Source organism: Nicotiana attenuata, chromosome 1 (genome assembly GCF_001879085.1).
Source record: "Nicotiana attenuata strain UT chromosome 1, NIATTr2, whole genome shotgun sequence".
Lineage (NCBI taxonomy): Eukaryota > Viridiplantae > Streptophyta > Magnoliopsida > Solanales > Solanaceae > Nicotiana > Nicotiana attenuata.
The window spans coordinates 86,328,420-86,341,331 of NC_031989.1; positions in this window are offsets into that span (position 1 = coordinate 86,328,420).

A 12,912-nucleotide genomic window follows, 5' to 3' on the forward strand; every position below is an offset into this window, starting at 1 on the left:
CGGGATACCGGGCCTCGTACGGGTTGAACTTTTTGCTGAGATAGTAGATGGCTTGCTCCTTTCTCCCCGTTTCATCATGTTGTCCCAAAACACAACCAAATGCTCCATCCAGTACTGCATGGTAGAGCAATAGCGGTCTACCTGGTTCGGGCGGAACCAGGACTGGCAGCGTTGACAGGTATTCCTTGATTCTGTCGAAAGCCTTTTGACAATCATCGGTCCATTTAGTGGCGGCGTCCTTCTTCAACATTTTAAAGATTGGTTCACAAATGACAGTGGACTGGGCTATGAATCGGCTGATGTAGTTGAGTCTCCCCAAGAAACTCATAACCTTTTTGTTATTCTTTGGCGGTGGCAATTCCTGAATGGCCTTAACCTTCGACGGATCGAGTTCTATTCCCCGCTGACTTACGATGAACCCAAGCAATTTTCCAGCTGGAACCCCGAAAGCGCACTTGGCGGGATTCAGTTTCAGGTTATACCTTCTTAATCTGTTGAAGAACTTTCTTAAATCTCCCATATGGTCAGGGGCTTTCGTGGATTTGATGATGACAGCATCTACGTACACCTCGATCTCTTTGTGTATCATGTCATGGAAAATAGTAGTCATGGCCCTCATGTAGGTGGCCCCAGCATTCCTTAATCCAAACGGCATCATCTTGTAATAATACATTCCCCACGGCGTTATGAAATTCGTCTTTTCCGCGTCTTCTTCGTCCATCCATATCTGATGATATCTAGCAAAACAATCGACAAACGACCGCAGCTCATGCTTGGCGCAGTTGTCGATCAGGATGTGTATGTTCGGCAATGGGAAATCGTCTTTCGGACTGGCCCGATTGAGGTCCCGGTAGTCGACACAGATTCTGACCTTCCCGTCCTTCTTCGGCACTGGCACAATGTTGGCTAACAATGTCGGATACTCCACTACCCTGAGGACCTTGGCTTTGACTTGTTTGGTAACTTCTTCTTTAATTTTCAAACTCATGTCTGGCTTGAACTTTCTGAGTTTCTGTTTTACCGCGGACATGTCGGATCTGTTAGCAATTTGTGAGCTACAATGGATGTACTGAGACCGGTCATATCATCATATGACCAGGCAAATATGTCCTCATATTCTTTTAAGAACTCTGTGTACTCTTCCTTTTCTGACGGTGACAAGTGAACACTGATGCGCGTTTCCTTGACATTCTCTGTATTCCCCAAGTTGATAACCTCAGTTTCGTCCAAGTTAGACTTAGGTCTGTTCTCAAAGTTCTCAACCTCTTTAACAACCTCTTCTGGTATCTCATCCTCTTCTGAGTCTATGTCCGTTTGTTGCGTTATCTCGTCACATGTCACATTCATCGGTTCATCAAGATAAGTAATAGTAATGCCGTGTAAAACTAAAATAAATGACAGAGAAAATAATAAGAGTGAGACATATATAAGAAACTGAAGTGCTTTGATGAATTCCAAAATTGTTTTGAACATCGGAGCTTTTTTTTTCAAAATTTAAAGATAATACTGAAGGGAAATCAACTAGCGAAAATTAAAAGATAATGCATAATGCTTTGTTCAGCCTTGCTACCCCGAAGCTCTCCGGGCCTTGGTGGTTCTGAGGGACCAATTGTTGAGGCGCTCCCCTCGGCTCACGGCTTGTATGGAAGGGCCTTCCTCCTCGAGAATGACATGACAGTCCATATTGTCATCTTCCAAGAACAAGTTCTTCATCGCTGCTAATGCTTTATCTTCCTCCGACCTATATATGATGTCGGCCGGCTGGAAAGTCTGTTCTAGGCGGGGTATAGGGTGCTCCAGCGGATAGTAAGGGCCGCGCCATGGTGGCGACCAGTTTTGGAATTCTTCCCAAGTATAACCGTACCCTAACCCAAAAGTGGTGCCATGCTTCTTCAGTTTGATAGGCTTGGTGATTCCCTGAAGGTTCTTGCCAAGCCCTTTGCCAGGTTCATACCCGCTCCAATTCAGTATACTCTCTATCTTGTTATCCCACCACTTGTCTTTATCCACGCCGTTGACTCGCTCAATGTGATGGTAAGTTTCTCCTCCTAGCTTCCTTCTTCCTTCAACTGCTGGGATGATTTGGCGACTGTATATGGGGTTACTCCCGTCACCATGAATAATCACTTCTTGGTGATTCCACTCAAACTTCACTGCCTGGTGCAGGGTTGATGCTACAGCTCCAGCGGCGTGGATCCAAGGCCATCCCAGCAGCAAGTTATAGGATGCCGGGATGTCTATTACTTAAAAATCAACATCAAACCAAGTTGGCCCCATTTCTAAACACAAACTGATCTCACCAATAGTGGACCTTTGGGAACCATCAAAAGCTTTGACGTTGATAGCCCCATCCTTGATTTCATGCAGACTCTTCCCCAATGTTCTAAGGGTCACCAATCGACAAATGTTGAGGCTGGAGCCTCCATCAATCAAAGTCCTGGTGATGAAATAGTCTTCACATTGCACAGTGATGTGCAACGCTTTGTTGTGGCCTAAACCTTCAGGGGGCAACTCATCCTCGTGGAAAGTGATCTTATGACTCTCCAATACCTGCCCGACCATGTTGCCATCTCTCCTCTAGTTATATTGCTGGGTACATATGCCTCGCTCAGTATCTTCATCAGAGCGTTCTTGTGTGCCTCGAAGCTCTGCAGCAGAGCTAGAATGGAGATCTGCGCCGGTGTTTGATTTAATTGAGCAACAACTGAGTATTCTTTCGCCTGTATCTTCCGCCAGAGATCATCAGGCCCAGTTTCAATAGGCCGTCCAGAGGCCTACTTACTTGATTCAACTAAGTGCTCCGGAGTATAAATTCTGCCGGTCCTGGTCATACCCTGTGCGATTGCTTCTCAGGCTTAGATTTTCCCTTCCTTCTTGCCTCAGCGGTGTAATCCCAAGGAATGGCCTGTGTCTGGAATGGCGTTACTGCCGACATCGCCACAGGAATGGGCACTCTCGTTTTGGGTGGCAACACAACAACTTCAAATGGTACCTTTGGAGACCCAAACTCCACCTCAATCGACTCTGCGGTCCTTTCAGATGACGGTGTTTCAAACTCAAGAGGCACAGACATGGTTACTTCAGCATCACCAGAGGGCTGGATATGGACTACAATTGGATTCAATGTGACAGCTGGTTTCTTAGGCTCGTCACCCTCGGCAATTAATCCAATCGACCCCTTGGGATCTCAATCATCTTCCACCTCAATCATATGCACACCACCACCCTTATGATCAAGCAAAGGATTGTTTCGAACATTAGGAGAAGGTTCTTTGGCCACGATAATTTTGTTGTCAATTAGAGCTTGGATTTTGTCTTTCAGAGATCGGCACTCATCAATGGTATACCCTTTCATGCCAGAATGCTACGCACAGGTTTTATTTGGATTGACCCACTGGGAAGGATTTTCTGGAGTTATGACAGGGATTGGGGTGACGTAACCGGCTGCTTTGTGTCTTTCATATAATTGGTCAATTGGCTCGGAGATGGCGGTGTATTACTTGGGAGGTCTACGATCGAAGTTAGGGCGTGGCCTGGGGAAGTTTTGGCAGCCAGGAGGTGATTGGTAGTGAGCATTATAAGCTGGGTAGACGGGTGCAGGTTGGGAATATTTTGGTGAGGTAGGAGATGAGTGGTAAGAAGGTGATGGAATTTGGTAAGAGGGCGGAGGTGCTTGGTAATTGGGAATAGGCTGGTATGTGAGAGGGGATACCGGGTAGGCTTGGTATTTTACTGGAGACTTGGTTCTCTGGGCAACCATCACGGCACTCACGTCCTTTTTCTTGGACGCGCCACCAGATTGTAGGGCTTTGTTGGTAGCCTACAGTGCCTCAAAATTAGTGACCATTCCGCTCTTAATGCCCTCTTTAATCCTTTCTCCTAGCTTGATGATATCGGAGAATTTCTGGCCCTCTATCCCTCTATTATGCGGATCTTGCGCTCAAACGAAAAATCGGTTCATCTGTTCTTCCTCTAAGGCCGGCCTAACCTTAGCAGCCTCGGATCTCCATCGAGTAGCATACTCGCGGAATGTCTCAGTGGGTTTCTTTTTCAGATTCTGGATATAGAAGATATCTGGTGCATTTTCTGTGTTGAACCTGAACCTGTCCATGAAATCGGACGCCATTCCTACCCAGCTCGTCCATTTCTTGGGATCTTGGCTAATGTACCAAGATAGCGCATCGCCTTTCAAACTTCTCATGAAGAGTTTCATGCGAATCTTCTCGTCTTTTCCTACACTGACTAGTTTATCACAATATGTCCTCAGATGGACTCTAGGATCCCCTGAGCCGTCAAACATTTCGAACTTGGGAGGTTTGTACCCCTCGGGAAGTTCAACGTCCGGCTGGATGCAAAGATCCTCATAATTCAACCCTTCAATGCCTTTGTTTTCTTCCACGCCCTGGACCCGGCTAGTCAACTTTTTGAGCTCAGCTGTCAGGTTCTTGATGAGAGAGTCTTTGTCATCAGACTCTGGTGTGTTTGTAATGGGTTGAGTGTATTGTGGCATGGTTTCCACATATATGGGAGTGTGGTGGGGATGATCATTTGATGATTCAGGGATGAGGAGTGGAGTGTTGTTGTGATATGTGTTGCAAATGAGTAGCGGGTTGTTTCTGTGGCTTTGGGATGTTCTGCGGAGGTATGGGGTGTTGAGCATTGGGAAAGTTGATGTTTGGAGTCGTGAGAGAGAATGACAGACTTGCCAAGTTCCGAACTTGGTCTAATTCTTCTTGAAATTTCAGTAACTTTTGTTCGAGCTGCGCGACACTTTCTTTGGATACCTGAACACCCTGAGGAACCTCTACCCTTTCAGCTGAGTCGTCCTTTCTGATGTTGTTCACGTTCTCCATCTTTGCTTTGTTCTTGCTTTTGATAGGACTTGGAGGAGGAGGAGGTGGAGGGCCCTTAGATCTTGTGGAGTAAGCTGACGATGCCAGAATGCACGAACTAACCTTTTAGGGAGGCGAATAAAAAATAAAAGTAAAAACAAAAAGGGTAGCAAGCCAGTATGGATTCTGAGAAAAAATATTGCGGTATTTAAACACATAGTATAAAAATATAAATCGTGTCCTAAATTGGGTGCCACGTTGTGCCCGAGCTAGGCCTAGCGACAAGTTGATTTGGAGAACTTATAATGCTAAATGCCTCATTTTATTGATAAAAACAACACGAATCCCAAAACAACACTAAAATTGCATAAAGTAAAAATGTCATTAATGGCCTTATTACATTTCAAAGAAAAGAAACTTCTAACTATTTGGTCCTAGAAGGACCTTCCCCAGACTCGGCATCTTTGGCTCCATCGAACAGCATCACCAGCTCACGCAATCCCAGCAACAGATAAGCCCTAGCCAAATGTCCTCCTTCATTACCCTCGGCGTTTTAGCAATTCTCGATCCTCCGGATGAACTTCCCTTCCAGCTCTACTAACCCTCGCTCCAAATGCCCCAGGCGCTTGTTGGCTCTGATAGCCATATCCTTCCATTCCTCGATCAACTTTTGATTAGCCTCCTGAATCTCCTGATGCTCACTCTCGCACTCCCTGATCCTTTTGCGCAACTGATTGTACTTAACCTGTATCTCAGCCCTTTCGTCGATGACCCTGTGACCTCGAACAGACCCGGGCTGTCCTAACCCAGCATGATCTTCCTCTAGCCAACCTGGATAGTATGAGGTGTAGTCGGCATGATACCTGTCAGGTTCCATGGAATCCCTCTCCAGGACGATCTTGCTGTTCCACATTTGTTGAGCTTCACATTTGTTGACCTTTGGTACGACTTGCTTCCTACCTGCCTGCCTCATGACTCGGAGAGGGACATAGGGATAAGTTCCCCTCAGACCAATGAGTATAAGGAATGGAGCGTCCCGAGAGCGGATGATGAACTCTCCAGTGGGGAACCATTCGAACATCCACTGCACCTTGTCTTCTTTCAAGTTTTCAAACAATTCTACTCATCCTCGAGCATCCCCTGGCCAAGCAAACATGTCAGGCATATAGTTCATTCTATTGGGATGGTGAAAGGCAATATGATCGTTCCACGGCCTTCGCGGAAGCTCTTGACGGTATCGTCCCTTTTGGAGATGTTCTATAAGCCAGAGTTGGAGTAATAAGTTGCATCCCTTGAAATGACTGGCCCCTCGTTTACAACTTTCCAAAGCTCGGTAGATCTCCGCAACAATCATGGGCACAATGCTGAAATGTTGCCCTTCAATCCCCTCCATTAGTGTCTTGGCGACCATGGCTAGTCTGGTATGGATCCTAGCCTTCTTCATGGGAAACACAATCATTCCCAGGAAGCAGAACATGAAGACGAAAACTCTCCTGTGGATATGCCCCAATGATGTGAGGGTGAATTCGTCTGGATAGGTGCGGTAGGACTTGCTATAACCGTACCTCTCGTACAGGTAGTCGAAAGGAACATAGGAGTCCATCAAACAAGTCAAATCTGAATTTTTCTTCAACCCCGTCATTTTGAAGAAACCTTTACCCTTGCGGTTTTCTGGCATGAGCAAACCCGGAGTCTCCCAAGGAATACTGGCTAACCCTCCTATTTCCTCGAGCAACGGGGTCATTTCAAGGTCCCCAAATTGAAATACCGATCTATCACTGTCCCAGAATAAGGTTGCAGCCTCTATGATTTTGTTGTCCGGCTGAATTTCCAAAAGAGAGGGTAAGTTTCCCAAATACTTGCGGACGAGAGTCCGGTCACTGGAATGAAGTTCCTCCCACCATCTTAGCAACCTCGGGTGAATATTGGTTACCATGCCGAATCTGGGGACTTCGTGCCTCATTTTCTATAAAACAAAGCGTTAGTCCCTTACCCCCGCCGGACTAGACTAGATAAATCAATAATTGGCATAAACAGCATTTAGTTCTCCAAATAAATGCACAGAGTATGGTGTTGTCCGTTTGGGTCCTAGGGGAACCCAGTGGACTTTGGATAAGGCCATCTTAAAGAGTCATTATGTGGACAACATAACTGACTCGACTAGGTTTGACAGTGATGCATGAACAGTTAAATAGAATAAGGTTTCTATGGGGTGCTAGACCGGTACCCTTGAGCGGACAACTCAAGAGGGAAAGGCACGGAACCGTCGACTGCACCGCTGATCCACTAGTTTTACCGCAAATACGCCTTTGCCAAAATTTAGGGGGTAATAATATTGGAAGAGCGCAACCACTCATCAAGCGTTGCTATGGTATTTGTTTGGCACGAGTGGAATATGATGTTGAAAAATGCAATTACAAAAAATGAAACAAATTGCCACGTATTTTCACGTTCATAATGATTACAATAATTGCTCGGAAATTACAACGGTATTGAAGAAAAACAGTAAATGAAAGCGTTAAAGAAAAAAAAAGGAAACAAAAAGACAAGTCAGTTTCGAATAAAGGCATTAAACAAAGCAATAAAAGAAAACAATAGTCACATATAACATGAAGTGGTAAAAGCCTAAAGAATTTCCCAGCAGAGTCGCCATGCTGTCGACGCCCCCTTTTTCTCGCGAAATCGGGTTTACGACATTCGGGAAGACAACTCTATTCCCGTTTGGGAATTGGGTTTTTGGAATTGAAGAGTCGCCACCTAATGATTGAGTGCATTAGGACACTAAGAAGGGTTTTGAATTGGAAAACCAGAGTTCGGGTAAGGGCTAGAAATTATCTCGAGGGGAAGGTGTTAGGCACCCCTCAAGATCCACTAGTGTGGTTCCCGGCCATGCTATGTTGTGACTTTAATGTAAACAAGTATGCAAATAAATTTACACATAAGGGTTGCTAACAAGCATGTTGGAATTTATAAACAAAGAAGGAAAAGGGATAATGCAGTAAAAAAAATAAAGGGGAATTTTGGGTAATTGAAAAGACAGAATTTATTGATATTAAACAAAGTAACATAGGGCAGGGGGTCCTAGGTTTATAAATCACATGGATCATCCACACAACACCGGTAACCAATCGTACGCGTAGTGTTATCGTGTGATCATCATCTCCATGTCTACCCTTCCCACCCCGATAAGGTATTAAGCGCGAAATGGTGTCGTTACCTACAGCGTGCTATTACCCGTCCCACCTATCAGTCCTGGAGGCTTTAGGACCACTAATCCTAAAGGAAGGGAGCTTGGCTTTTCAGAGATTCAAAAGGTTAAAATGCTAAGGCGTCAAGAAAAACACATAAAACAATTATGGGAGCACAAAAGCAATTAAGGCTCAGACAAACCTCCGTTAATCACAGAAATCATGTAGTTTAGCACGTCTTACATATACTGATTAGGTCCAAATTATGCTTAACGTTAGGCAGGCTGGTTCATTACATATTTTTAGACAAGACGTTCGCATTAGACTCGTCTTGCTGTAACTTATCAAAGACTGGTGCAATTAATTAACTACTTACTTGTTTGCCTAGGTGATGGCATCTACTGGTTTCAGGAATAAGGAAGTGAACTGATTACTGAAAGTTGCCAGTTTTAACATAATGATACGAGTTCTGCATTTGGTTACTACCGACGGACTAATCTTAAAACGAGTGATTCAGATTGGGTTGATAGTTCCTATATGCATGCTTTCTAGCGTTGTTAATTTTACACATTTTTTACAGGCGTAGCAAGAGTGCAGAAAATCCTATGAGCATGGTGTCTAGGATGCAATTGATTATTATTTTGACCTATAACTGTTTGCCTAATGATAGATGCAAAAAAAATGCAGAATCTTAAAGACATGGTTCCTACATGCGGTATTCTTATGAGCAGGATATCTATATGATATGCAGAGTTCTTATGAGCATGATTTCTATATATATGAAAGTGCAGAATTCCTATGAGCATGGTTTCTACATATGACAGTGCAGAATTCCTGTGAGCATGATTTCTATAGATGAAAGTGCAGAAATAAGCATGATTTCTATATGTGAAAGTGCAAAAATTCAAAGAAAAACTCCTATAGGTAGGATATCTACCCTTATGCATACACAGATAACCCTCCCCTTTTTACTAAAACCCCATAAGTTATTTCAAAATTTATTACAGATCAAATGAATCAAACAGAAAATAAAATTACATCAGAGCTTTTAAGCTGCATCCAAGGAGCCTAATTCAGACCCAAGGTCTAACAACATGATATGAGCCAACTGCCGGGATCAAGTTCCAAGGCCTTTCTCTTATCTGGAATGTGTCAAAGTTCCAAGGAGTTTCAAGAACTCCAGGCAATGCTTACACCCAGATATCATTACAGAACTGAATTAAAGTGCAGTGTGGAAGGGCCAGCCCTCCAATGTCCAAGTTCAGAGGGAACTCAAGGTCCCAAGGCAAGGCTCATTGGAGGGGGGCAGAACTTAGAATCTAGGAACAAGTGTAAGGGCAATAGAGGGAATTAAGGGATGCCAAGGCAGGCTGGTGGTCATGTCCAGCAACATAGAATGCTGGCACACCCCTGACCAGCCCACTAGCCAAACATTGGAGAGTCAGGACCTATTGAAGGTCAAACCATGGCCTGGGCAGTAATTGGGATACTGTCAGGCCAAGGTTTCAACTCAACACATAAAGGGGATTAGGGGTAGGGATTCATATGAGAATAGAAGCAAAGAAAGGAAAAATACTTAGAATAAGTTATGAAGCATGAACAGCAAACCACACAAAAGAATGAGACTATAGAATAAACACATAGGGATGAGGCAAAAGTTTAAATAAAGGCGTACCAGTTTCAGAAAGAGACAAGCAAAAGAGAAGTCTTGCAAAGAAGCCACAACACAAACAGCAAGAGAGAATACTTTGTGTGAGTGTGAGTTCAGAAAAGACTCTAGTGTTTTTTCTTGTTGTCTTTGGGTGTTAATAAAAGAGCAGGTATTTATAGTGTGAGAAACATGCAGAAATAAGGCAAGGACTGTAATTCAATCATAATTGGAGGAATATGTGCCTTATTAAAATCAAATCAGTATCAAAGACTTCCTTTAATAATGCAATTAAACCAAACGGTAGCATGCAAATGTTAAATCAGGAAAGAAATCACGCAGGGCTGGACATGACAAATAAGGAAATATTTTCAGCACAGTACGAGTATACCACATGTATTAGGGGTTAAGTTCATTAGACCTTAATTAAGGAAAGGTCTGTAAGAATCCCATACTAATGTAATTAAGGTAATGGGATCAAATCAACTTAAGTAGAAAGGCAGGGTCGAAAGGAAAATATTTCAACAAGTCCAAGAAACAAAGGAAATCAAAACAATAAAGGAAAGAATCAATTCAAGAGTGCAATCAGAATTACACAAAGAGATTTGAAATCAGTCCACAATCAAGGTTATTTTGAGAGGGAAATTTGACCTATAAAGAGTGCATAAACATTAAGCATGCAAGGCTGGATTTAAGACAAAGAAGAGTGTCATGCAATCAAAGAAAATCAGTGAGTGGAGGACCATAGGAACATGGTAGTCATCTCAGAGAAGAGGGAATACCAGATAGCATGCGAAAGGTCAAGTAAAGAGGTCAGAATCGTATGAAGAAACAAAGTTGACACAAAGATCTCGAAACTCAGTCGAACAGTAGAGGAAGCAACTTCAGGAACTCAAATAGGTCCAAAGAGACTAGGGTTTTGAAATCAACACGTTCAGAGATAAGAAACAAACAAATCACATAGCAAATAACCTCAAAACTCGAATGAACCCCCAAATTCTAGGGTTTTTTTACCATTAATCGAGTCTAGAGATGAAGACAGGTAAGTCAGGCAAAAATATTAACGGAATAAGAGCAGAAATCATAAAGGAACACATATTTCCCAGTAGAAGAAACTCATGAATAACATAATAAAGAACAATCATGCAAAAAAATACAGTAGAAGAACTCGTAAGAACAAGGTAAAAGAAACACAGTAGAAGAAGCACATAAGGATCATAGAAGAAACATAGTAGAAAAAAACATATAAGAATCACAGTAGAGCATGTTAAAAGATCAAAGAAATCCTAAATCAGGGAAGATGAAAAGGCTTAAAAAGCAAGTTTTGAAAGAAACTTTTGAGAAAACGTTTGAGACCCCAAGATAAACACAGATCTAGGACAGATCTAGAGAAATCAGAAGAACCTCGAAAGGTTAGGGTTTTAGAAGAAACCTAGAAGTGAGAAAGGCCTGGAAAACTCGTGGATCTAAGCCGGAGAAGTTAGACTCAGGCTCGAACGTCCACGATATGCCGGAGTAAAGCCGGAGACGACCACGGAACCTTGAATCGAAGGAGATCTGGGTAGAGATCTTCAAGGTCAGGCCTTGAATCTTCAGAAAACCGGTGTATAAGAGCACCAGGGGGTGGGGGTGAGATCCCCATAGCTTTGGTGGCCATAGATTCCGGTGGATCTCTGGTCTGAGACGGCAAGAGGCGGCTAGGGTTTGAGAACCCTTGAGAGAATTTGAGAGAGTGGAGGGTTTCAGAGGCGGCGATTGGTGACAAATGAGGTAGGGTAAAGGGGTTGTTTGAATTAAAAAAGGAAAGGGGCGAGGGGAGTCGTTGATCTAAAAGATCAACGGCTGGGATTAAATGAGTTAAATGGGGACCGGGTTTGGGTATGATAAGAAAGGGTATGGGTCGGTTATAATAAAATTGGGTCATTTTATTAGGGTGTGATTGGGGGTCCAATTTGGGCTAAAATTGAAATACAAAAGGGCTGTCATTTAAATAGCCCGTTTTCCCCTTTTAATTTATAAAAATAGTAAAAAATGACTTGAAAATAAATTAAAGGTACTGGACCAATTAATAACATATAAATATTAATGTAAAAATACTAAAAGTGATTTTATAATTATAGAATGTTGTTAATCATAAAATAGGCTATAATTACAATTATATGCAATTAGCTTAAAAAATACCAAATAAATGTATAAAAATATACAAAAATTACCCCAATTATATCTTAGGGTAAATATGAGAACGAAATAAATTATTCACTAAAAAAATATTAGTTTGGGAATAATTATTGAATTTTGTAGTATTAAAATAGACAATAAATTGGTTTTAAAATATTAAAAAACAAAGGAAAAATATCAAAACTTTGAGGCATGCTTATATATGCCTATACATGCTATTTTGAAAGTATTTTACATATACAAAAAATATAGGGAAAAATTGGGTATCAACAGGGCTCGAAATAACCTTGAGGGGAAGGTGTTAGGCACCCCTCTCGGTCCACAACGGTGGGTCCCGGCCGAACTTATACTTATGAATTAGTCCTTTAACTAATAAGTAGTTGAAACACATAATTGCAAATAAAGCATGTTGGACATTGGGTCGGGTAAAATGTGTTTGGGGCCTGGGTCGGGTAATTTAATTAGAAATTGGGCTGGGTTGGGTTGAATATAGGCTGAAACTGAGAATAAGTAGGCTAAGTTTTAAATAGCCATTTTCAGTACTATACAATTTATAAAAATAATAAAATGATTTCTAAAAAATATTTCGTGTACTGAAAATGATTAAAAATAGTTGTTTAATATTTTAAAAATACAAAAGACAATTTTACGCGTTAATAACGTAATTATGCATTAATAAGGCTAGTATTGCAAATATATGCAAGTTGGCTTTAAAAATGTAAATGCAATTATAAAAAATGCCATAAAAATAATTAAGCAATATTTTGGCATAAATATAGAATTTAGATGGCTAAATTACCAAAAAGATAATTTGAAGGATAACTATTGGAAATTTTATAAGTAAAAGGGGAAGAAATAAATCAATTTAAAGCCTTTAAAATTAGTAAAAAAAAATTATAAAAAACTTATGCATGCTTATATATGCATGTATGCTATTTTGAAAGTATATATGTGTATTAAAAATATATAGGGAAAAAATTGGGTATGAACATTACTCTTACAAAATTGTTAGCTAAGAGGAACTTTGAGAGTCTTTCATACCAAGCTCTTGGAGCCTGTTTCAATC